General features: G+C 38.3%; 2 long non-coding RNA genes across 2 annotated transcripts; both read right to left on the bottom strand.

Annotated features, from left to right (window-relative positions):
* Positions 1 to 2,143: 2,143 nt before the first annotated feature.
* Positions 2,144 to 5,101, bottom strand: LOC131024578 (uncharacterized). Its single transcript, XR_009101931.1, has 3 exons — positions 4,892 to 5,101; positions 2,972 to 3,038; positions 2,144 to 2,369 (listed from the first exon to the last, which is right to left on the bottom strand). It is a non-coding gene; the product is annotated as an uncharacterized LOC131024578 (long non-coding RNA).
* A 17,196-nt stretch (positions 5,102 to 22,297) lies between these two features.
* LOC131024577 (uncharacterized) lies at positions 22,298 to 25,222 on the bottom strand. The gene is made up of 3 exons (XR_009101930.1): positions 25,046 to 25,222; positions 23,126 to 23,192; positions 22,298 to 22,523 (listed from the first exon to the last, which is right to left on the bottom strand). It is a non-coding gene; the product is annotated as an uncharacterized LOC131024577 (long non-coding RNA).
* Between the last annotated feature and the right edge of the window lie 2,445 nt (positions 25,223 to 27,667).

Genomic DNA, 27,667 nt, shown 5'->3' with positions numbered 1-27,667 from the left:
TGAAAAAAAAATCAAAATTTTTGTATTTCAAATTCAAATTGTTAAAATTTCAGATTCCTAGCTAGTAAATTAAATTAAATTAAATTATGTAATTCCTTCTCAAAAATAAAATAAAATAATGTAATTAAATGTGAGTTGTGGGTTGACTTTTCCAGCACAACCTTGATCAATATAATTATTAAATATGTATTTGCTTTATCCCTTTGTTTAGAAATTGATCTTTGGAGTTTAGCGGTTGAATTAAGTGATTTCAGAATAATCTTTGTATGTGGTTAATATTGGGTTCTATTTTAACCTTTTTCTTTTGAGCTTTATTTTTTGCATGAAGGGTGAGTTGTGCCAAATCATTTGTTCTCTTTCAAGAAATATGGATAAAAGTTGGATGAATAACCGTACATGCTTGGAGTTGAGAAGTTTTTAGAGTTTGCATTTCGTAATCAATCAAGAAATTGAATGATTTTATGTCCATGCGTAGAATGCAAACTTGGTAGATGTGTTGGAAGAAGTGATGCACGAGAACATTTGATAGTTAAGGGGTTTATTAAAGGGTATAATGATTGGGTAGCTCATGAGAGTTTTCATCACATAATCCAAATGGTTCTTCTTCTTCTTCGTTTGATTATAGGACTTCACATGATACTGATGATATGTATGGATTAGTGCATGATGGTTTTGGAACTTCATAATATAGAAGTGATGTACATAGTCCCGTAGGATCTCCCGAGGATGCAGAAATTGCCACTGGGGTTGCTGGAAAATTTTATAAATTTCACAAAATTGTCATTCATCATACGCTTGTTGCACATTAAATGCCTTGGTAAATGGAGTAACAAACACTTTGAAATGTTGTTAGAATTATTACGAGAAGCTTTTCTTGAGGCAATGGCCGACTTACCAAAGTCATATTACGAATCTGAAAAATTAATGAAAGACTTGGGCCTTGGTTATGAGAAGATAGATGCTTGTCCTAATGATTGCATGTAATGTGGCAAGATGGCGTACTTCAGATAATGATCCAACTGGTGAGAAAGAAAGATTGCACAGAAGGTTTTGTGGTATTTTTCAATTAAACCTAGATTGTGACGCTTGTTCATGTCATCAAAAACTGCATGCCACATGCTATGGCATGCTAAAAGTCATACAAATGATGGGTATATGAGACATCCGGTTGATTCTCCCGCTTGGCAAATATTTAATAGCAAATATCCAGAGTTCGCCAAGGATCCACGAAATGTGAGGTTTGGATTATCTTCAGATGGATTTAATCTATTTAGTAATATAAGTGTGACACATTGTACATGGCCAGTTGTTCTAATACCATATAATCTTCCTCTGTGGATGTGTATGAAACAATCATATTTCTTGTTATCTTTATTAATTCCTAGTGATGAGGAGTAAAATATGCGTAAAGCAAAATTGGCAGCACCAAAGTCGTCAGCGCTGGGAGTAACTATGAGGGAATGAGCTAGGATAGTGTTTCTGGGAGAAAAGCATGAAGGGCAAGAACATCAGAGTCATCTCGAGAGAATTTAAACACTATGTGTGTCAGGGCTGGAATGAAGTAAGAAGGGGCAACGCTGAGATTTGGGTAGGGCTGGCGTAATCAGGATGGAAGTTTCAGAGCTAGTAGACAAGTGCAGCGGTGGGAAAGACTGAAAGTACAGCCGATCGATAACGACCTCGAAGATTCTCTTTAACTGCCAGGGTCGCTATCAGTTATGTAATTACTAGTTTACCCCTATTTTGGGTGTCTATAAATAGAAGATGTGCCGGTCATTGTAAAGGCATGCATGCTATTGAAACTCTAATACAATCCTCTCCTTTCTCATTTTAAGCTATTCTCGTCTTTTCTCTCAATTCACAAACACACTACAGGTGAATCATTTTCTTCATAACTAAAGGGTGAAATTATCGAACACATCATCTGGCCTATCAGAGCCGAAAAATAATATTGATATTTATTTGCAACCTCTTGTTTCTGTCACAGCCCGCCTTAACTAAGGATAGTTAAGCCGAGTGATCTACGACTAGGGATGGGGTTAAAGAATAAGGGAAAGAAAGGGGCATCATTTGAAACCGTAAATCTTACTTAACTTAAGAAAAATCATCGTATTTACTCATTAATACTCTTTTGAACAGTCTATGAAAGACAACATAAAACTTAATTAATATCATTAATCAAGTTATACATCATATGAAACCATTCTCTTAAGACTCAAAGTATGACATAACATACTATAACATCAACAACATCTTGCAGCGGAAAGTAGCTAGACATATGTATGAAGACATATTCTAGACAGGTTAACTATTTATTAACAACCCTGGAGACTCCGCTCATTGCAGCACCATCATCACATCAGCTCAACCTGCACATTTAGAAAACATATGCAGGGCTGAGTACAAAAGCACTCAGTGGGCACGTATGCCTAGGTATAAAAATACATGCTTCAAAACTATAAATTGTCATGCCATCATAATCAGTACAGCAAGGGAGTTTTTCGCTAAAAAGGCCCAAGCTTACTAAGTTCATTTGTGATTCTTAAAGTTCGTCTGATCAGACTAAGTTCTTTTGTAATCTATCATATCTGAAACTGTGTGCCGGAGAGGTGGCCACCTCTCACGGTCACTTGACCGGCCAACCCGCTAGATGACTCACGGTCACTGGTGTACACTAGTCCTGGCAGGATAGCTATCAACTGCTCAGGACCCGAATTCGATTGCATCATTGGCAAAGCCAAAGCAGATAGATATCATACTAAAATTTAAACATTTTATGGCAAGACAATACTTGAAATAACTTTAACTCAAAGATTTTGTCATGAAATAACTTGCTTGAATGTAACATTTAAACTCATTTGATATATATGAAACTGAAATTAACAGTTAGATCATCTCATGCATTCATTCGTATAAGAGGCCCACGATACGTAGGGGATCTCTATATACGTATAGTAAAAGTAATGCCCACCTCGTTGTGTCTCTGTATCAATGAGTAACGTCACTCTCTCCCTCAAGTCGTTACTTCCCAAAAGGACCTTCATTGTTATGAAGAATTGATGAGAAGTTATAAAAGAAACCTCGATCAATAATCTAATATCTTTTATGAAACATTAGTATCTCTAATGTTCATCTCTCTTGATTGTTAATCAATATAACAATTATTATCTCTCGTCATTACTCATTAATTATAACATCCTTATGTTATAATTAGCAGCTCTTCAATTAAAAGAAATATTTAACACATCGAAAAGTCCACTTTCTTAGCAGATCTATTCGCCCTCATCTCGTCTAATTAACCAATTAGAAGTTAAACTATCCATTAGGCATGTATTTGAGTCACGGGTCAACAAGAATTGACTATGCTCAAATCCTAATTTCACTAAAAATTTCGGCATGACCTATTCATATATAATGTCAACCACGAGATTTCAACGCGTGAATCTCACTACGTGAACTCGTCTCTCGACTCAAAACTTAACATCTTGACATCTTTTCAACGCAAACCAAATAATTCAAAATCATCAAAACTCTTTATCAGTAAACTATCATTTATACTCGACACCAATTGTTCGAGTGTCAGATACCAACATTTATGTGCGTTAATCATAACTCTCACAACTCACACCATTTACTCATATCGTATCATCCATCAAAACAAATATAATCAAGTTGTTTTCTAGAAAGTTTTGCTGTTTTTGTGTCATCTTTAAAAATTCATAACAACCAACTCAATCATCATAAACTCTCATACCAATTGATCTCAAAAACTTCATGAAGTGTAGTTCACTCTAAAAATGGTAGTTAACCAAAAAGGTTAAAGGTTTTTGGAGATATTGCTCTTTTAGTGCAGGCTGTCAAAGATTTACAGTTTCTGCAATTTTTGTTTAGGCCATTAGAAACCAAGGCAAACCTTAATAAAATTCCATCAAATTTAATCAGCCAAAACTAAAGGTATCCTTGAAGATTTGGTTAAAATTTCACAAGAGAAAACGTTCATATGATCTGCCAAATAAACAATGAAACTCATACACTTTTACTGTTGGAAAAATATGACAGCAGAACAGGGCATTTTTGAAATAATAAACTGCTCTATTTCAGAGGTCATAAAAATCGAAATCTTATGTTTTCAGAAAAGTATTGAAGTCTAGTTTCGTTTAAAAAAAACGATGATGCAAAATCCTTCATGGATTAATAGATATAAACGTTTTTGTGAAGTCTACCAACAGTTGACAGATTCTGTCAAGGATTTTTCAAAATTTCTTTAAAATAGCAAACATCATCCAAAAGACATGACATTTTGCAGCGACGAAATACACATATCATAGATAAACATACTAAAATTTCAGAGTCATCAAGCAATGAAAACTCATCGAAACATAAGCTTGAAACTGCTGTAAAATTTTGACAGAATTCCAGTTTTAATTTCGTTCAACCAATTATCATCCATAAATTGTAAATCAATTAGCATGCTCATGTGACATCGTAGAACACATATACGCAATAATATTCATTATGCAACGTCTCAAACTTCACGAATTTAAATAATCATGCTCTAAAAACTTATACAATTTCCGTGCTTGGAAAAATACGAATTTAATATATATCGATCTTAGCATACCCCTAAACACAAATATCAAGTCAAAACGATCAAACAAAAATCGAAAGACAAGCTAATATGTGAAAAACGGGGCTGCCCTCATGGGTTTCATAGCTACGGTTCGTTCCGTTCTTACTCCCTTCATTAAACATGCTCAACATTTACCCAAGAACAACATACTAAAATTTCACGACGATCCGACGTCGTTTCAAAATAAAGTCGAGAATCGACGTTTTTCGACGTCGACGAAAATCGAAAAGAAAACCATCAAAACGTAGGTAGAGATCTTACCTACTTAGATACGTGATCGAAAAGATGATCGGCGTTCATCTCGGTGCTCAAATCGGAGCTCAAAAGCTTGAGCTCAAGCTAAAAAATGGTATATGCGTGAATGGTGTGTGTGTTTTAGGTGTTAGTGTGTGTGAGTTGTGTGTGGGCTGAAAATCAACGTGAGTTAAGAGTGTTTGACTGAACTTGGGCGGTTGGGGGGTGGTTTTGGTGGGGTAGGGTTAGATATTTAGTCGTTAAATATCTCGTCTCGTCTCGTCTCGTCTCGTCTCGTCTCGTTTTAACGACTAACAACCCATACTCTTCGTTACTCGCCCTCTCAACCTCTACTCACTTTCATTACACTCGTAATTCCATATAAATATAGAAAACGCAAGCTCGTTCTCGAAATTCTGATAAACGAGCTCGGTTCGTTTATCGAGAAATCCCGGTTTACTATTCACTCGTCGTCCAAAAATAAAAACTTTCATTATTGGACTCGTATCGAAAAACTAAGAATATTTCTCGACGACGTGCACGTAAGATTTTGAAAGTCGACAAAAAGACGAAATAGCCATATTTTACTATTCATCGTCAAAAAGTCAAAAATTTCAAAAACGTCTTAACGGACTCAGATTTCACTTCCGAGTTCACCGTTCTCATTCAAATAATTATCTAGAATTATTTGAATACTCAAACTCAAATACGGATATAAAATCCCACATCATTCTCACATCATCAAAAGAACATCTCAACATTTTTAAAATATAACAACGAAACTTCATATAACTCTTCATCTCTTTACAAAGTAAATCAAACAAGGGATCTAAACCCTAATTACTCAAATTCAATCAATTAAACACGTCATCAAAAGCCCGGGTATTACATACCATCCCCCTTAAAATAAATTTCGTCCCGAAATTTGTACCTCCTGTAAATGTTTCGGGCACTTCTCTCACATCATATCATCAAGCTCTCTTTCCACTTCTTTCTAACTATAACGTCTCCACTGGACTTTAACCAGTGCAATCGATTTATTTCTCAATTGTCGAATCTTATGATTTAGCATCATCTGAGGTCTCTCTCTTCATAACTCAAGTCTGGTTCTAAGATCATTTCTTCTTAGTAAACCACATGGTTTGGGTCGGAAATATGTATCCTCTCAATTGTGACACGTGAAACACGTTATGCACATTTCCAAAGCTAGGTGGCAAAGCCAACCTATACGCTATTAGACCTATCTTTTGCAATATCTCGTAAGGACTTATAACTCTGGGTCTAAGCTGTCCTTTAACTCCAAATCTATTCATCCCCTTTGAGGGTGAAACCTTCAAGAAAACTTTGTCTCTTATCTCGAAACTTTGTCTCACATCTTATAGGTAAACTCAATTAGTGGCAACACATTCTCCCGATTTACTCCTCTATCAAGGATAGTAGTTCCTATAATATCTTCTATCGCCTGCTATGCTAACATTCATCCTTGTACCCAACTCTTTCTGTAACTCATCCAAAAACGTGATGTAAATTTTTTTTTTTTTTTCTGAGGTGATCTACACCGGTACTCAATGCAATCTTATAATCTCACGAACGTACAATTGTGATAACTTATCTGGTCCATACGCGATTAGGATCGGTATGAAATGTGCAGATTTTGTTAGTCGATCTACAATCACCCAAATTGCTGTATTTCCTCTTTGACTTTTGGGTAAAGCTGTCACAAAATCCATCGCTATGTGATCCCATTTCCACTCGGGAATCTCCAACGGTTTTAACTTCCCATAGGGTCGTTGGTGTAATGCTTTCACTTGCTGACAAGCTAAGCATCGCTCTACAAACGAAGCTATGTCTCATTTCATTCCGTCCCACAAAAATCTATTTTTTTACAACCTGATACATCTTTGTGCCTCCTGGGTGGGCGGTGTAAGGCGTGTTATGAGTCTCACTCATGATCGTATTCTTAAGTTCATCATCGCGGGGAATGCATCTTCTCCCCTCAAATAAGATAGCATTGTCTGATTTTTTTTTTTTCTTTTTTTTTTTTTTTTTTTTTATAACTCTTGAGATCTCCTGCTCTTATCCTTTCTCGTAACTTGTTCATTGTCTCATCTTTCCTTGTGCTTCAATCACCATTTTCCTCAAACTAGGCATCGTCGCAACAATACTCGCTATCGTCTCTGGTGGTTTTATCATCTCTATCCTCATCTTGTCAAAGTCCTTTATAAGCTCATCCTCTCTCGTGAGAAGACATCCTAACTTTGACGAGACCTTTCGGCTCAATGCATCGGCTACTACATTGGCCTTGCCAGGGTGATAATTAATGTCGCAGTTAACATCCTTTACTAATTCGAGCCATCTCCTTTGCCTCATGTTAATATCCTTATGCTCGAAAAAGTATTTCAAAGTTTTGTGGTTCGTGAAAATCTCACATCTAACTCCGGAGAGATGATGTCTCCAAATTTTCAGGGCATGCACAACGGCTGCAAGCTCTAAATCATGCGTTGGATAATTTATCTCGTGGGGTCTAAGTTATCGTGATGCATAGACTATAACTCTTTCTTCTTGCATCAAAACACATCCTAGCCCACTCTCTAACGCATCTGCGTAGATGGTATACTCTTTATCCATTTCTAGGACTATCAGCACTGGTGCTGTAGTCAATTTCCTTTAAGCTCTTAAAAACTCTTTTCACATTCACACTCCTCTTTCCAATTGTATTTAGCTTATTTTCTAAGTAATTGTGTCATCGGTCTTGCTATCGTGGAAAATCCTTCAATAAACCTCTGATAGTATCCTGCTAAGCCTAAAAAGTTGAGAATCTTGTTAGGCGTAGTTGGTGATCTCCACTCATGTACAGCTTGTACCTTGACGGGGTCAACTTTAATTCCTTCAGATGATATAACATGTCCTAGTAAAGTTACTTTGTTCAACCAAAACTCGCACTTGGTGAATTTGGCAAAAAGCTTCTCAACTCTTAGTGTTTCCAACATCGTTTTCAAATGTTTTGGAGCTCCTGCTCATTCTTCGAATAGATGAGAATATCATCTATGAAAACTAGGACAAATTTATCCAGTTATTGATGAAAACTCAATTCATGTGATCCATGAAAACTACTGGTGCCTTCGTCAAACCGAATGGCATAACTATGAACTCATAGTGCTCATACCTCATTTGAAAAGCTGTCTTAGGTATATCATTCTGTCAAAATTTGAACTGGTGGTAATATGATCTCAAGTCAACTTTCAAGAAAAATGCGCTCCTCGTAATTGATCAAACAAGTCATCTATCCTCGGCAAAGGATATTTGTTCTTGAGTGTCAATTTATTCAGCTCTCGATAATCTATGCACATTCTCAACGTGCCATCCTTCTTTTTGACAAAAAGGACTGGTGCTCCCCACAGGGATACACTATGTCTAATAAAACCTAACTCGAGCAATTCTTGTAGCTGAATCTTCAGCTCTTGTAGCTCCTTAGGCGCCATTCTATAGGGTGCCTTCGACACTGGTGCTGATCCAGGTTCTATGTCGATAGTGAACTCCAACTATCTTGTTGGTGGCAATCCTGGTAAGACCTCGGGAAATACATCTCTATGTTCCCTTACCACTGCTACATCCTCAAAGTTTTTTTTTTTTATTCTCCTTCATCATTCAAGTAAACTAGGTAAGCTTGTGCTCCTTTCTTCTTTACCAATTTCGACGCCTGAAGTGCCGAAACGATTGGAACTCTCTTCTTTCTATCAATGCCGTGAAAACATGCCTGTTCCTTCCCAGGTGGTTGGAAAGTTATCTGTCTCTTCTTACAATCAATCGGGGCAAAGTTCTCTGCTAACTAGTCCATCCTTAGAATAATGTCTACGTTCCACATAGGCATTAAGTGCAAGGTTCTTGCTTTCATCTTTAGTGATCCTAACTCAAGCTCTAAGTTAGAAATCATGTGAGAAACTGTAGTAGCTCTTCCTACAGGAGTGATTACTCTCAACTCGAGACTAGCTCGTTTTGGTTCGAGTTTGAAGGTAACATGCTTCAAACAATTAAAGAATGCGAGGCTCCTGTATTAAACAAGATTCTAACTGGTGCATCCAATAACTTGCCCATACTACCTTAAAGTCCTGCCTTAAACCGGCACATAAAACTCAGACATCTCTTCATCAGTATCCATCTTCTGATGAGCAAATCATGATAGCTCACAGAATTCTCAGTTATACTCTACAATCGATTTCTTTCCTTGCATCAAACTCCGATAATCAACCTCTCGCTGCTTACTGTACTCCTCGGTACATACTTCTCAAGAGTAGCCTTGAATTGTTCTCAGGTGTAGTTTACCAGTTGCTCGGGTGTTAAAGTCCTCTGACGTGCCTCTCACTAGTCTTATACATCAAAAGAATCTACTAGGATAACTCAAAAGTTGTAAGGGTTCAACCCTATAATGACATCAAAACAAATTGTTCAAGAGACTCAAATGAATGACCAGAGGGTGGAATGAAGTAACTACCAGGTCGAACAAAAATGACCTAGAGTAAGAACCCATCTGGCTTTTCAACCGAAAGTTGAAACACGTGGGTTTATAAACCCAAAACACGTCTACTGAGATTTGGATCATGCGGACTGGCCAGGTCCAACATAATCACTCCCCAGTCACACGGGATATACTATCCCGAACTTGGAAATTCTGTGTCTTCTAAACCCTCAACATACTATACATAACAAAACTTAAGTTCACACCAGCAAGCTAAAAGCTTAAACTCAGGGTCCTATGTTCTAGACTCTTGTTTTGAAAGTTCAATATTTTTCAACTCTCCTCTCATGTTGCGGTGGTGGTGGCGGAGTATTATCCCGCCTATCCTTCACATCACACTCTTGATGACATCTTTGAGGCATTTTTGAAATCACAAAAGGAAAACTCAACTCGACCAACGCTCTAAGCATCCTCAAAACTCAAGTTCAATTTACTAACTCAACTTTAAGGAAACCCTCACGGTCACCTTAACATTCATCTGTAAGGCAATAAGCACTCACGAAATGCTAACAAAAAGACCACTCTGGTCAACCTAATATATCCATCAGTAGAATGCCTCTTTTTAGAGGGCTTACATAAAGGGGTTATTTAAACCCTACAAAAACCATAGTATCTATCGTAATGTCCCTTCTAAATCGACACCATTAATAGTACTATGTCTCGGTCTGGACCTCCTACGGTAATTGCTACCAGTTAACTTATCTAGTTGCTACTTTAGCACACTAGGAACATCCATCTATTTAACATCAGTAGGGTACTAAATTCGCATGCTTATCTATCATCATGTCAAAATCTCAAGTACCAGTATCTCCTAAGTAAGTTATATACATCGCAATGTAATTGCAACTAATCAAAAACGAGGGTGTACCGCGCATACTCTCAAGATCATCCTTAGCTCTAGCCTACATCGACTTCTCTTCTCATCCTCATCAACTCTAGCCCTCCTCGGCTACTTTTCATCCTCATTATCGTTTATCATTTTATCATCTTTGGTAACTGATACTCAAGGATCGACTCGATATCTACTACACTCTTCTAGAGTCCCTGGTAGAAAACAAGCATCCGGTCAGTAGATCCGCATAGAAAATCTGGGTATCTGTAACAAATCCCATCTCCTGTGGGTCCAATGCTCAAGACGACATGTCCCATCATATTGAGTGGCTTTCTTCCTTGCTCAATCCTACCACTCGATTGGTAGCACGGGGACTAGGTGCACGATGCCATCCAGTCTAGTAACAACCATAAGGCTTTCATCCTTTCATAGTCTATGAACATGTGTTTGAAAATCTGCTAGGGTATCTCTGTACCACATACTGTACGCCTCGTCCTCGTATCCGATCTTTCCTGAGTTCGATCTCACAACAGTCCACTTTCGTGCAGTGCCAACAGTCCTGGCCAACCTATAAGGAGAACTTAAAGGTGACTCTAGGAACTAACTCTACTTGGCTCCAGCAACAGAAATAAACAAAACATAACTTAGCAAAACTCCTACTAAGTAGTACTGTTATCTTAAAACTCAAGCTCAAAACATCTAAATTCTCATCTCGTCCCATCTTTACAAAGTAGGTAACCTCTCTAAACAATGATATTAGATCCCTTAATCTAAATCATCGCGACTCAGTAAGACAACTCAAACAATTCTCTCTCAAAGCCATCTCCAAAGACTATGGCTCATGATACCTTCTCAAGTACCATTCAGGTTACGTGAGCAAAACTCGCATCACAAAACATCTCAAACATATCGTACAATATCTCATTGCAGCATGCTAATAACTCACCATTAATCATGTTATTATACTCAAGCGCATAACTCAAACTCATAACTCAAACCAACAAGTACTTAAAGCAATTGCTAATTCTCTCAAGCTTTAGCTCTAAGTTCTCATTTCATCCTTCTACTTAGTAGAAAATCTCTCTTAACAATGACATTAGATTCCTTCATCTAAATCATCGTGACTTATCACAACTGCTCAAACAATTCTCATCACAAAACATCTCAAATACATCACATCATAACTCATAATTATGCATCCTCAATCATATAACATCATATGATATAAACGCTCTCATGATTCATCATGTAACATCAACATATGCTCTTACAACATAATAACTCATTATTAATCATGTTGTCATCCTCAAACTCAAACTATGCACCTTTAAAGTGTAACATCATAACTCATCATATAACCTCAACATCATGCTCTTCTGTCACGACCGGCCTTAATTAAGGATAATTAATCCGGGAAAACCATGACTGGGGAAGGGAAATTAAGAAGCGGGTTGAGAAAGGGGCGCATAAAAGAATACTCAAAGGACTTGAATACGCGTGAAATATTCCTTAAAAAGGAAAAAGGCATAGGTCGCATAAAAAGGGTACTCAAAGAACTTGTATACGCGTTATATTCCGTAAAAGGAAAAAGGCATCGTTAGGGGCTTGGCTAAAATATTATCAGAGTTTGCAACGGAAGGCGTAACTGAAATAATCAGTGTTTACAGCGGAATGCATAACTGAGATACATGTATGAAGACATGTACCCTTTCTGAGCCTACTTTAAGTTCGACAAAAACTCCACTCAGCAACAACACTTCATCGCCCATCACAGCTCAACCTGCACAAACATAAACATCGAAGGGCTAAGTACAAGAGTACTTAGTGGGCAGTTGCCAAGCATATAACATAACATCATTAACAATTTCACAATATCGCATAAGAGGCATGAGTTTCTTTCATATCCTTTGCTCATTAAACATTTCCAAATTCATAAATAGCATAAGGGCATTCTTCATCATTAACAATCATAAACACGCATCGTGTCGTGGAGAAGGCCTTCCCCAACGAACACGGGCATCGCACCGTGAGAGGGGGCCTCCCTCAGCGGTCACGGCATCGCACTATTGAGGGAGGCCTCCCCCAATAGACGCTGTAACACTGGCATACTGGCATCGCGCCGCGAGAGAGGCCTCTCTCAGCGGACACAGGCATCGCGCCGTGAGGAAGGCCCTCCTCAACGGACACGGCATCGTACTGTTGAGGGAGGCCTCCCCCAACAGACGCAAGCATCAAACATAAGCATAAACTTATCAGCGTAAAGCATTCAAGCGTAAATAAGTGTAATCAAGCGTAAATTACATAGGGCGTAAATAGTATAAACAGCATAGCGTAAATCATTTAACGTGCAGCATAATAAAGCTTAACTCATTTAAGCGTAATAAAGCATACCATACTTGAAGATCCAATTTGCATTTTAAAGCATAACATTTGCATAGCATTTTATTTACGCGTAAGGAATTGCCCACCTGATAGCAAAGTTTTGCTAAGGTACTGTGACTCCTTGAATAGTTCTTACTCTCGCTCTTGACCTTAATCACGAGAATATAAAATAAGACATTGGCTCGAGGAAAATTCTCAATTAATGAGAAAGCGTAATTAATTATGCATGAATTAATCTTCTGAGCGATAATTGGAATTCTATTATTAATCCTCATTAATAGATTTAGCTAATTCTCGTCTAGCGTGGTCGAATAAAACTGTGATTCTTCCTTCCTCATCGAAATATTCTAATCGTGAAATAAACCTCGCATTTGTACTTGATTGAAAAAGGACTAACTCGGCTTTAAACGAGGTGTGTCCTTGTAGAAATTATCGGGCTTTTCGATAGAAACATCATTACTAGCGTAACCTCAAATAATTAATAGGCTCAAAAGAGAGTAGCCAATTAATTAAATAAATCAGTGGCTTTAATGAAATAAACCATGATAGCTTGCTTTAAAGTCTGAACTCCAAAACAATAATTAATAAACTGGGCGGCTCATTTACTGAATACGAATCGGCTCACCCACTGATAAATAATTGGGCTCCATCAAAAATTGATACTGCTAGGCTTAGCTCAAAGGAGTAACTTCAGCTCAAGCTTTAAAAGAATTAAAACCCAACTTAAAAAGTCTTCGACCCAAAACAATTAAAATAGAGGTCCAAATAATAATTAATGTGGACTGAAAAGAATTAATCTTAGCCCAAAAAGGCAATTTAATCGGCCAAAATGATGAATTAAACTGGCCCAACGAAATATAAATGGGACTAGAATAATAGCCCATCATAAAATATGCATCAGCCCAACTCCTTAATTAAATCGAGCCCAATAGAATTAATGAGAAGGACCAATTAAATAAAAGACTGGCCCAGTTCGAATTTAACTGTGAAAGCCCAAGCAATGAAAATAAAATCAAGCCCAAATCTTTAAAACACAAGCTCAAAATTTTCGGCCCAACTTAAAAAAAATACAAGGCCCAAAATTAAAAAAAATAACAAGCCCAACTCATTCTCTCTCAACTCTCGGTCCTCTCTCTCTTCAAGGCAACCGACACTCTCCTTCTCTCTCAAACCAGCCGCACGCCTCTTCTCCCTCTCACTCTCGACTCGCCTTCACACGAGGCGTCCGCCGCCGCGACTCCGGCGCCGTTCATCTTCCCTCGTCTCAACCCTGAAAGGAGAAGCACAAGCTCTAATCTTCCTGAATCGAAATCGTCGCCGCTGTAACTGGAAGGCCGGGAGATTCGCCGCGCCGCTGTTTCGATCCGCCACTGCCGCGGAACCGGCGAGCGGCGCTGCTGCTGCTCTGTTATTCCGGCGAGCAGGGGAGTCTCGTTCGTCCTCTCTTCGTCTCAACCATTAAATAGTCGGCGCCGGTCGTTCTCTCATCCGGCCGTCTGCTGCGTCGACGCCTTCGCATCGGAGCTTCTCTCCTCCCGCCTCTCTCTCTCCTCGTCTCTATCGTGAAGGGGATCGAAAGCCCTAGCTCTCCCCTGAGGTTTCAAACTCCGACCTTCATCTCAAATCCGACCGCGGAACCCAGATCGAGCTCTAACTTTCAATTACCAGGTCGCCGCTGCTCCGCGTCTCCGTCGGAAACTGACGGTTAGTCTCCGTTCCAGAAAAGCAAGAATTGCCGCTGCCGAGCAGCTGCTGATCGGGGTTCAGTGCTGGGTGGCTTCGTTCGATTTCCAGTTTGGTAACTCCGCAACCGCTATTCTAATTCCAGGAAGGAAGGGATCGTCGCTGCCGGGCAGCCGCTGCCGGGCAGCCGCTGCTCGGGCTCGGTACCGGTCGAGGCAGTCAGCCTTCCCCCCTTTAAAAGCTAAGTTAAACCATTCTCTTTTATCGATTCTTAACGCGAATTAGGAACGATAAGGTGTAATCTCTTCTTTGCTTTGCATAAACTCAAATTATGCTTGTTGTTCTAGAGTGCAGCCTGTTTGTGAAGTTTATACTTTCTATTGTACGAAATATCTAGGCTATTTGATGTAGATGAACTGTGATATGCTAGATATGGATGCAAACTGAATTGAATATTTGGGATATCAAATTACCTTGAGTATTTTGTGTTGGTAGCTGCTGTTGTGGATAATGAATTCAATGGGGAAGGAACTGAAATTGCAAATATTGTTTCCTCAACAAATGCAGAAAGAACCAAGTATGGAATGAAGAAAACTTAGGCCAAGACTTACCTCTCGATACTTGGCAGTTGGCAGCAGGAATTAACTTCTCTTCATCTCCCTTTCTGTGCTTAGTGTATGAGAGAAGGAATGAATGGAGGTGAATGGAGGAAAGTTGCTGCTGAATTGTTTGCTTGAAGAAGTGTTGGCTAGTAGCCTTCAAGAATCGAAGATGGTGGGGAGAATGTAGTGGAGGAAAGCAAAAGGTGGTGGGCAAAGGATTGTAGTGCACACTTTTCCTTTTTTTTTTATCTTGCTTTGCAACATTTTGTTTTTTTAAAACTCTCTCTTTCGTGGTGGAACGTTGGTGCCAATTGAGTGGAACGTTGGTGGTGATTATATAATTAGATAGTGGAGTTGGCCCAATCTAGAGATGATTTGAGAGTTGAATGTATGATCTTCTGGTGCAATCAATGACTAAAGTCGTTCCACAATAAAATAAAATTCTAGCAAATGTGAAAATAAAAAGACTACTCTTCCAAGTAGCGGAAATGGCTGATGGAAAACGGCGGTGGTAATAATGCGTGTATAGTGTGATGTCCTAATTGTAAATAATAATAAATCTTCGTGTCTTGGTTACTCAGTGCATCTGCTATTTAATCGCGTGTTTGCAATCAAATACTGGCTTCTGCTCATTATTCGTGTATAAATTAAATACGTAGATTTAATCTGCGTTGCATTCGGAATAATTTCTCGACTTCTAGTAGCACTAATAAAATATAACTGCTTCTGTTTTTCGATTAATAAATAACATGACTTTGCTAAGTCAGTTATAACTTGGAAATAATAATTATTGAATGGCTCAATAATCCTCGTCGCGTTTTTCTCATACGTTATAAAAGTATAAAGCTAAAATAATAACTCCGTTTCTGATAAAAAAAATCAGAACCATAAACTGGATTCATTTATAAAAATTGCATTTACTAATTTTAATCATAATTAAAATAGCGGGCTACTACATACTACCCCTCTTAACAAAAATTTCGTCCCGAAATTTGCATATCTCTGCTAAAACAGTTCGGGGTATTTTTCCTTCATCTTGTCTTCAAGTTCCCGCATAACTTCTCTTGTCTGCGGTGTCTCTATAAGATTTTCACTGATGTGACTGAGGCTGATTTCGCAAGTGTCCGCGTATTGCTGGCAAGGGGGTATGGGTGTTCCCAAATGCTGAACCTCGTTGTCTGTTGGGGCATTGCGTGGAGTAGTGACCCTTTTGGCCACAATTGTAACAACCGTTAGTTCCAGCTCGACAAATACCCCTATGCATTTTACCACAATTTGGGCAAGGTAAAACTCCTTTCTGACCTTGGTTACCCCCAGTTGGCTCGAGGTTAGTCTGTGCCTCGTGCCTTGGTTGAATAAACTGTTCGGCCCGTTCCTTTTCTTGCCACACTTTCTTACTAGTCTGATTGATATTGTTTTCGTTGTTGTCCCACTTGCGCTTCCCTTTGAGAGTATGTGAGGCTATTGGTAAGTCTTTTTGCGTCGAGATCAACAATGGGGCTGACTTGTCCGACGGCATTGCAGCTTCAATGTCAAGTGCCCTGTTCAGAGACTCCGTGTATGAGAGTCCTCCGTGACTTGCTAGAGCCATCCTGATCTCGTGTCGCAGACCGGCACAAAATTTCTCTGCCATCTTCTCATCTGTGTCCACTTGTTGCGGAGCAAACCTAGACAGGTTGCAGAATTCCTTGTCGTATTCAACCACAGATTTCTTTCCTTGCTTTAACTCGTAGAACTCAGCTTCTTTCTTCTTCCTATAGCTTTTCGGAATATATTTATCATATAATCCCGTCTTAAAATCTTCCCAAGTATAAATTGCCCATTGTTCAGGTGTCAGAATTTTTCGACGTGCTTCCCACCAGAAGTCAGCTGATCCTGTTAGTTGGAAAGAGACGCAAGATAGGCGCTCCTCATCAGTACAACGTAGGAAGTTGAAAATGCGTTCCATTGCACGCACCCAAATCTCAGCTTCAGCCGGTTCACTCGTTCCGTCAAACGTAGGTGGATTTTGCCTTAAAAAGAGTTCTTCGACCCTCCTAGTTGGGGGCGGAGGGAATGGGTTATGTCCTTCAGCATCTTGTGGTTCTTCGGGTACAGCGTTACGGTTTCTGCGATTGTTATTGTTTCTCGCAGGGCGTCCTCTCTTAGGCGGCATTCTAGTAGCAAAGATGTGCCAATTAGTACACTCTAGCATAATCTAATACAAGCCTCTAAAGAATTCTTGTACAGGTTAACTTATTCTTACTTGTAAACAAGTCATAACTCCAATGACAACATTGATGTAGTAAGCTCTAAGGGTCCTTAGCATCTCATATCCATGAATCATATCAATTCTTAAGCATATAATATCTCATCATCTAAATTGGATACTTAAGCATAAGTCATGGAGATTCATAGCGGCTATAAAATCATGAGCTTAAGAATTATTCTATACGTATCACTTATCTTGCTGCCTTCACTATAGCCACCAAAAGTTACAATCTAATTTCTTCTATGTTTGCTTCTATGTTCTGTCGTAGTGGTGATCTCATATCTTAATAGCTCTATGTTCATAGGGATTCATTCCATAGGCATACTTAATCGCGCTTGCGTAAATCATTTCATTCAATAACAACATAACAAAGCTATTGACAGTTTCTCACTTTGTTATTACGATAATTCTCACTTTTCGTAAACATTAACTTAAAACTTGAAAGAGCTTACCATTCTGCTTCGTTGAGTGTGATGCGATGAAGTGCTGAGCTTTGTCGATTGAACTCTAGACACTTTAGTGATCCATTCTAAGTTTGGCTTAAATAAACTCTTAGGCTCAGAGCAAACGAACTGCTCTGATACCACTCTGTCACGACCGGCCTTAATTAAGGATAATTAATCCGGGAAAACCATGACTGGGGAAGGGAAATTAAGAAGCGGGTTGAGAAAGGGGCGCATAAAAGAATACTCAAAGGACTTGAATACGCGTGAAATATTCCTTAAAAAGGAAAAAGGCATAGGTCGCATAAAAAGGGTACTCAAAGAACTTGTATACGCGTTATATTCCGTAAAAGGAAAAAGGCATCGTTAGGGGCTTGGCTAAAATATTATCAGAGTTTGCAACGGAAGGCGTAACTGAAATAATCAGTGTTTACAGCGGAATGCATAACTGAGATACATGTATGAAGACATGTACCCTTTCTGAGCCTACTTTAAGTTCGACAAAAACTCCACTCAGCAACAACACTTCATCGCCCATCACAGCTCAACCTGCACAAACATAAACATCGAAGGGCTAAGTACAAGAGTACTTAGTGGGCAGTTGCCAAGCATATAACATAACATCATTAACAATTTCACAATATCGCATAAGAGGCATGAGTTTCTTTCATATCCTTTGCTCATTAAACATTTCCAAATTCATAAATAGCATAAGGGCATTCTTCATCATTAACAATCATAAACACGCATCGTGTCGTGGAGAAGGCCTTCCCCAACGAACACGGGCATCGCACCGTGAGAGGGGGCCTCCCTCAGCGGTCACGGCATCGCACTATTGAGGGAGGCCTCCCCCAATAGACGCTGTAACACTGGCATACTGGCATCGCGCCGCGAGAGAGGCCTCTCTCAGCGGACACAGGCATCGCGCCGTGAGGAAGGCCCTCCTCAACGGACACGGCATCGTACTGTTGAGGGAGGCCTCCCCCAACAGACGCAAGCATCAAACATAAGCATAAACTTATCAGCGTAAAGCATTCAAGCGTAAATAAGTGTAATCAAGCGTAAATTACATAGGGCGTAAATAGTATAAACAGCATAGCGTAAATCATTTAACGTGCAGCATAATAAAGCTTAACTCATTTAAGCGTAATAAAGCATACCATACTTGAAGATCCAATTTGCATTTTAAAGCATAACATTTGCATAGCATTTTATTTACGCGTAAGGAATTGCCCACCTGATAGCAAAGTTTTGCTAAGGTACTGTGACTCCTTGAATAGTTCTTACTCTCGCTCTTGACCTTAATCACGAGAATATAAAATAAGACATTGGCTCGAGGAAAATTCTCAATTAATGAGAAAGCGTAATTAATTATGCATGAATTAATCTTCTGAGCGATAATTGGAATTCTATTATTAATCCTCATTAATAGATTTAGCTAATTCTCGTCTAGCGTGGTCGAATAAAACTGTGATTCTTCCTTCCTCATCGAAATATTCTAATCGTGAAATAAACCTCGCATTTGTACTTGATTGAAAAAGGACTAACTCGGCTTTAAACGAGGTGTGTCCTTGTAGAAATTATCGGGCTTTTCGATAGAAACATCATTACTAGCGTAACCTCAAATAATTAATAGGCTCAAAAGAGAGTAGCCAATTAATTAAATAAATCAGTGGCTTTAATGAAATAAACCATGATAGCTTGCTTTAAAGTCTGAACTCCAAAACAATAATTAAAAAACTGGGCGGCTCATTTACTGAATACGAATCGGCTCACCCACTGATAAATAATTGGGCTCCATCAAAAATTGATACTGCTAGGCTTAGCTCAAAGGAGTAACTTCAGCTCAAGCTTTAAAAGAATTAAAACCCAACTTAAAAAGTCTTCGACCCAAAACAATTAAAATAGAGGTCCAAATAATAATTAATGTGGACTGAAAAGAATTAATCTTAGCCCAAAAAGGCAATTTAATCGGCCAAAATGATGAATTAAACTGGCCCAACGAAATATAAATGGGACTAGAATAATAGCCCATCATAAAATATGCATCAGCCCAACTCCTTAATTAAATCGAGCCCAATAGAATTAATGAGAAGGACCAATTAAATAAAAGACTGGCCCAGTTCGAATTTAACTGTGAAAGCCCAAGCAATGAAAATAAAATCAAGCCCAAATCTTTAAAACACAAGCTCAAAATTTTCGGCCCAACTTAAAAAAAATACAAGGCCCAAAATTAAAAAAAATAACAAGCCCAACTCATTCTCTCTCAACTCTCGGTCCTCTCTCTCTTCAAGGCAACCGACACTCTCCTTCTCTCTCAAACCAGCCGCACGCCTCTTCTCCCTCTCACTCTCGACTCGCCTTCACACGAGGCGTCCGCCGCCGCGACTCCGGCGCCGTTCATCTTCCCTCGTCTCAACCCTGAAAGGAGAAGCACAAGCTCTAATCTTCCTGAATCGAAATCGTCGCCGCTGTAACTGGAAGGCCGGGAGATTCGCCGCGCCGCTGTTTCGATCCGCCACTGCCGCGGAACCGGCGAGCGGCGCTGCTGCTGCTCTGTTATTCCGGCGAGCAGGGGAGTCTCGTTCGTCCTCTCTTCGTCTCAACCATTAAATAGTCGGCGCCGGTCGTTCTCTCATCCGGCCGTCTGCTGCGTCGACGCCTTCGCATCGGAGCTTCTCTCCTCCCGCCTCTCTCTCTCCTCGTCTCTATCGTGAAGGGGATCGAAAGCCCTAGCTCTCCCCTGAGGTTTCAAACTCCGACCTTCATCTCAAATCCGACCGCGGAACCCAGATCGAGCTCTAACTTTCAATTACCAGGTCGCCGCTGCTCCGCGTCTCCGTCGGAAACTGACGGTTAGTCTCCGTTCCAGAAAAGCAAGAATTGCCGCTGCCGAGCAGCTGCTGATCGGGGTTCAGTGCTGGGTGGCTTCGTTCGATTTCCAGTTTGGTAACTCCGCAACCGCTATTCTAATTCCAGGAAGGAAGGGATCGTCGCTGCCGGGCAGCCGCTGCCGGGCAGCCGCTGCTCGGGCTCGGTACCGGTCGAGGCAGTCAGCCTTCCCCCCTTTAAAAGCTAAGTTAAACCATTCTCTTTTATCGATTCTTAACGCGAATTAGGAACGATAAGGTGTAATCTCTTCTTTGCTTTGCATAAACTCAAATTATGCTTGTTGTTCTAGAGTGCAGCCTGTTTGTGAAGTTTATACTTTCTATTGTACGAAATATCTAGGCTATTTGATGTAGATGAACTGTGATATGCTAGATATGGATGCAAACTGAATTGAATATTTGGGATATCAAATTACCTTGAGTATTTTGTGTTGGTAGCTGCTGTTGTGGATAATGAATTCAATGGGGAAGGAACTGAAATTGCAAATATTGTTTCCTCAACAAATGCAGAAAGAACCAAGTATGGAATGAAGAAAACTTAGGCCAAGACTTACCTCTCGATACTTGGCAGTTGGCAGCAGGAATTAACTTCTCTTCATCTCCCTTTCTGTGCTTAGTGTATGAGAGAAGGAATGAATGGAGGTGAATGGAGGAAAGTTGCTGCTGAATTGTTTGCTTGAAGAAGTGTTGGCTAGTAGCCTTCAAGAATCGAAGATGGTGGGGAGAATGTAGTGGAGGAAAGCAAAAGGTGGTGGGCAAAGGATTGTAGTGCACACTTTTCCTTTTTTTTTTATCTTGCTTTGCAACATTTTGTTTTTTTAAAACTCTCTCTTTCGTGGTGGAACGTTGGTGCCAATTGAGTGGAACGTTGGTGGTGATTATATAATTAGATAGTGGAGTTGGCCCAATCTAGAGATGATTTGAGAGTTGAATGTATGATCTTCTGGTGCAATCAATGACTAAAGTCGTTCCACAATAAAATAAAATTCTAGCAAATGTGAAAATAAAAAGACTACTCTTCCAAGTAGCGGAAATGGCTGATGGAAAACGGCGGTGGTAATAATGCGTGTATAGTGTGATGTCCTAATTGTAAATAATAATAAATCTTCGTGTCTTGGTTACTCAGTGCATCTGCTATTTAATCGCGTGTTTGCAATCAAATACTGGCTTCTGCTCATTATTCGTGTATAAATTAAATACGTAGATTTAATCTGCGTTGCATTCGGAATAATTTCTCGACTTCTAGTAGCACTAATAAAATATAACTGCTTCTGTTTTTCGATTAATAAATAACATGACTTTGCTAAGTCAGTTATAACTTGGAAATAATAATTATTGAATGGCTCAATAATCCTCGTCGCGTTTTTCTCATACGTTATAAAAGTATAAAGCTAAAATAATAACTCCGTTTCTGATAAAAAAAATCAGAACCATAAACTGGATTCATTTATAAAAATTGCATTTACTAATTTTAATCATAATTAAAATAGCGGGCTACTACATCTTCAAAATTTAACGTCAAATAAACTTTGAAATTTTACATACCTCGTTGAGCCTGGTGTGATGGTGCGCTGAGCTCACGGTTGTTAATAACTATTAGTCTAGTGACTCATTCTAGACTAAACTCAAGACTTCTAATTCAGAGCTTTCCTTCGCTCTGATACCACTCTGTCACAGCCCGCCTTAACTAAGGATAGTTAAGCCGAGTGATCTACGACTAGGGATGGGGTTAAAGAATAAGGGAAAGAAAGGGGCATCATTTGAAACCGTAAATCTTACTTAACTTAAGAAAAATCATCGTATTTACTCATTAATACTCTTTTGAACAGTCTATGAAAGACAACATAAAACTTAATTAATATCATTAATCAAGTTATACATCATATGAAACCATTCTCTTAAGACTCAAAGTATGACATAACATACTATAACATCAACAACATCTTGCAGCGGAAAGTAGCTAGACATATGTATGAAGACATATTCTAGACAGGTTAACTATTTATTAACAACCCTGGAGACTCCGCTCATTGCAGCACCATCATCACATCAGCTCAACCTGCACATTTATAAAACATATGCAGGGCTGAGTACAAAAGCACTCAGTGGGCACGTATGCCTAGGTATAAAAATACATGCTTCAAAACTATAAATTGTCATGCCATCATAATCAGTACAGCAAGGGAGTTTTTCGCTAAAAAGGCCCAAGCTTACTAAGTTCATTTGTGATTCTTAAAGTTCGTCTGATCAGACTAAGTTCTTTTGTAATCTATCATATCTGAAACTGTGTGCCGGAGAGGTGGCCACCTCTCACGGTCACTTGACCGGCCAACCCGCTAGATGACTCACGGTCACTGGTGTACACTAGTCCTGGCAGGATAGCTATCAACTGCTCAGGACCCGAATTCGATTGCATCATTGGCAAAGCCAAAGCAGATAGATATCATACTAAAATTTAAACATTTTATGGCAAGACAATACTTGAAATAACTTTAACTCAAAGATTTTGTCATGAAATAACTTGCTTGAATGTAACATTTAAACTCATTTGATATATATGAAACTGAAATTAACAGTTAGATCATCTCATGCATTCATTCGTATAAGAGGCCCACGATACGTAGGGGATCTCTATATACGTATAGTAAAAGTAATGCCCACCTCGTTGTGTCTCTGTATCAATGAGTAACGTCACTCTCTCCCTCAAGTCGTTACTTCCCAAAAGGACCTTCATTGTTATGAAGAATTGATGAGAAGTTATAAAAGAAACCTCGATCAATAATCTAATATCTTTTATGAAACATTAGTATCTCTAATGTTCATCTCTCTTGATTGTTAATCAATATAACAATTATTATCTCTCGTCATTACTCATTAATTATAACATCCTTATGTTATAATTAGCAGCTCTTCAATTAAAAGAAATATTTAACACATCGAAAAGTCCACTTTCTTAGCAGATCTATTCGCCCTCATCTCGTCTAATTAACCAATTAGAAGTTAAACTATCCATTAGGCATGTATTTGAGTCACGGGTCAACAAGAATTGACTATGCTCAAATCCTAATTTCACTAAAAATTTCGGCATGACCTATTCATATATAATGTCAACCACGAGATTTCAACGCGTGAATCTCACTACGTGAACTCGTCTCTCGACTCAAAACTTAACATCTTGACATCTTTTCAACGCAAACCAAACAATTCAAAATCATCAAAACTCTTTATCAGTAAACTATCATTTATACTCGACACCAATTGTTCGAGTGTCAGATACCAACATTTATGTGCGTTAATCATAACTCTCACAACTCACACCATTTACTCATATCGTATCATCCATCAAAACAAATATAATCAAGTTGTTTTCTAGAAAGTTTTGCTGTTTTTGTGTCATCTTTAAAAATTCATAACAACCAACTCAATCATCATAAACTCTCATACCAATTGATCTCAAAAACTTCATGAAGTGTAGTTCACTCTAAAAATGGTAGTTAACCAAAAAGGTTAAAGGTTTTTGGAGATATTGCTCTTTTAGTGCAGGCTGTCAAAGATTGACAGTTTCTGCAATTTTTGTTTAGGCCATTAGAAACCAAGGCAAACCTTAATAAAATTCCATCAAATTTAATCAGCCAAAACTAAAGGTAGCCTTGAAGATTTGGTTAAAATTTCACAAGAGAAAACGTTCATATGATCTGCCAAATAAACAATGAAACTCATACACTTTTACTGTTGGAAAAATATGACAGCAGAACAGGGCATTTTTGAAATAATAAACTGCTCTATTTCAGAGGTCATAAAAATCGAAATCTTATGTTTTCAGAAAAGTATTGAAGTCTAGTTTCGTTTAAAAAAAACGATGATGCAAAATCCTTCATGGATTAATAGATATAAACGTTTTTGTGAAGTCTACCAACAGTTGACAGATTCTGTCAAGGATTTTTCAAAATTTCTTTAAAATAGCAAACATCATCCAAAAGACATGAAATTTTGCAGCGACGAAATACACATATCATAGATAAACATACTAAAATTTCAGAGTCATCAAGCAATGAAAACTCATCGAAACATAAGCTTGAAACTGCTGTAAAATTTTGACAGAATTCCAGTTTTAATTTCGTTCAACCAATTATCATCCATAAATTGTAAATCAATTAGCATGCTCATGTGACATCGTAGAACACATATACGCAATAATATTCATTATGCAACGTCTCAAACTTCACGAATTTAAATAATCATGCTCTAAAAACTTATACAATTTCCGTGCTTGGAAAAATACGAATTTAATATATATCGATCTTAGCATACCCCTAAACACAAATATCAAGTCAAAACGATCAAACAAAAATCGAAAGACAAGCTAATATGTGAAAAACGGGGCTGCCCTCATGGGTTTCATAGCTACGGTTCGTTCCGTTCTTACTCCCTTCATTAAACATGCTCAACATTTACCCAAGAACAACATACTAAAATTTCACGACGATCCGACGTCGTTTCAAAATAAAGTCGAGAATCGACGTTTTTCGACGTCGACGAAAATCGAAAAGAAAACCATCAAAACGTAGGTAGAGATCTTACCTACTTAGATACGTGATCGAAAAGATGATCGGCGTTCATCTCGGTGCTCAAATCGGAGCTCAAAAGCTTGAGCTCAAGCTAAAAAATGGTATATGCGTGAATGGTGTGTGTGTTTTAGGTGTTAGTGTGTGTGAGTTGTGTGTGGGCTGAAAATCAACGTGAGTTAAGAGTGTTTGACTGAACTTGGGCGGTTGGGGGGTGGTTTTGGTGGGGTAGGGTTAGATATTTAGTCGTTAAATATCTCGTCTCGTCTCGTCTCATTTTAACGACTAACAACCCATACTCTTCGTTACTCGCCCTCTCAACCTCTACTCACTTTCATTACACTCGTAATTCCATATAAATATAGAAAATGCAAGCTCGTTCTCGAAATTCTGATAAACAAGCTCGGTTCGTTTATCGAGAAATCCCGGTTTACTATTCACTCGTCGTCCAAAAATAAAAACTTTCATTATTGGACTCGTATCGAAAAACTAAGAATATTTCTCGACGACGTGCACGTAAGATTTTGAAAGTCGACAAAAAGACGAAATAGCCGTATTTTACTATTCATCGTCAAAAAGTCAAAAATTTCAAAAACGTCTTAACGGACTCAGATTTCACTTCCGAGTTCACCGTTCTCATTCAAATAATTATCTAGAATTATTTGAATACTCAAACTCAAATACGGATATAAAATCCCACATCATTCTCACATCATCAAAAGAACATCTCAACATTTTTAAAATATAACAACGAAACTTCATATAACTCTTCATCTCTTTACAAAGTAAATCAAACAAGGGATCTAAACCCTAATTACTCAAATTCAATCAATTAAACACGTCATCAAAAGCCCGGGTATTACAGTTTCTGACTTGAAAGATCTGTGGGAAGCTGGAATAGAAACATATGATGCCTCAACTCAACAAAACTTTCAGTTGCGTGCAAGCTTATTGTGGACAATTAGTGACTTTCCAGGGTATGCAAATTTATCAGGATGGAGCATAAAAGGTAAACTTGCATGTCCTGTATGTCACAAATTCACGCAATCGCGTTGGTTAAAAATATGGAGGAAAATATTGTTATATGGGTCATCGTAGAGTTCTGGAAATAGATCATGCATTTAGAAGAAATGCTCGCTTGTTTGATGGTACAAAAGAGTATGAAGGGCCTCCACGCAGACCATCGGGGGATAAGTTGTTGGAAGAACTGAAAGACATAAGTTTTACTTTTGGTAAGGATGTCAAAAGTAATTCAGAATTGCCACATAACTGGAAAAAGAGAAGTATTTTCTTTGAGTTACCCTATTGGAAAGATAATGTAATACGTCTTTATGCATATTGAGAAAAATGTTTATGAGAGCATTTGTTCGACTTTGCTACGGACAAATGGAAAAACAAAAGATAATCTTTAAGTCAAGACTGGACTCGGAAGATATGGGGATTAGATCTCAGCTTCATCCAATTTCGAAGGGTTCTGACAAGGTATACTTGCCTTCAACATGCTTTACAATGAAAAAGCAAGAAAAGAGCATGTTCTGCAATGTCTTGTGTTGGGAACTTAATGAAATATCATATCCCTAGTTTTGATGATACAAAAACTCCTAGTTCTTATTGTAATAGACTAGAACTTTTCGAACTCAAATGTTAGAGTTCATGTTTTCTAGTTAGACTGCTGAAGACTGAAGAATGAAGACCTCAACTGAAGATAGTTGTGAAAAGACAAAGTTAAATATCGATGTATTGACTGGATGAGAGTCTCACTGAACTATCAGTGATGACTGAAGTATTCATGCGGACCATGTGGAATTAGCGGACTGATACTCATGTCAAGTATCAGTTGACATTCTTCATCGGACTGAAATGCTGAAACCTGCATTAAATGCTCCTGCAGCCGCATTAGAGCATCCACTATGGTGGGTTTTTTGGAGGTAGTTAGGAGGTAGTACCATAGTGGATGTTTTAAAAAATGGGGTAGCAAAAAATTGAGGTAGCAATATTGCTACCCGGTTCCTTGTGCCAAAAATGGGTCCCATGCTATTTTTTTTTATAATTTTAGTATGTTCTTGTTTTAATTTTTTCTTTCGTTTTTTACTTCTTTCTTTTTGTGCATGTATTGAAGTTGCTTTTTATTTATTTTGTTTCAGTTTTTAGTTTTTTTTCGTTAGTTTATACTCCCTCCGTCCCAAACGAAATGTCCTATTTTCCTTTTTGGGCTGTTCCAAACGAAATGTCATGTTTCCTTTTTTGGCAATACACTCTCTCTCTATACTTAATATTTAAATAATTTTCACCAACCCACTTTATCTACTTTATACACATTTCTTAATCTCCGTGCCGAAAAGAAATAGGATATTTCGCTTGGGACGGAGGGAGTATTTCTTTTCTTTTTTTTACCTTTGTTTTAAAATTCTAAACCCTTTTCTATTTTGCTTTTGAGTTGCCTTTTGTTATTAATTTTTCTGAGTTTCTATTCTTTTTCTCATTAATTATTTTTGATTTTTTTTTCTCTTTTTTTGTTTATTTTATTTTACAATTTTAGGTTCTGTTTTATTTTCCTTTTCATTTTTTAGCATAACTATAATTTTTAAATTATATTTTATTATTAGAAAAATTATATAAAAATTAAAATACACAAGTT

This window comes from Salvia miltiorrhiza, chromosome 5 (assembly GCF_028751815.1).
Source record: "Salvia miltiorrhiza cultivar Shanhuang (shh) chromosome 5, IMPLAD_Smil_shh, whole genome shotgun sequence".
NCBI lineage: Eukaryota > Viridiplantae > Streptophyta > Magnoliopsida > Lamiales > Lamiaceae > Salvia > Salvia miltiorrhiza.
Note: the sequence above shows the minus strand (reverse complement) of the source record. Positions and strands in the feature narration are given on the sequence as shown.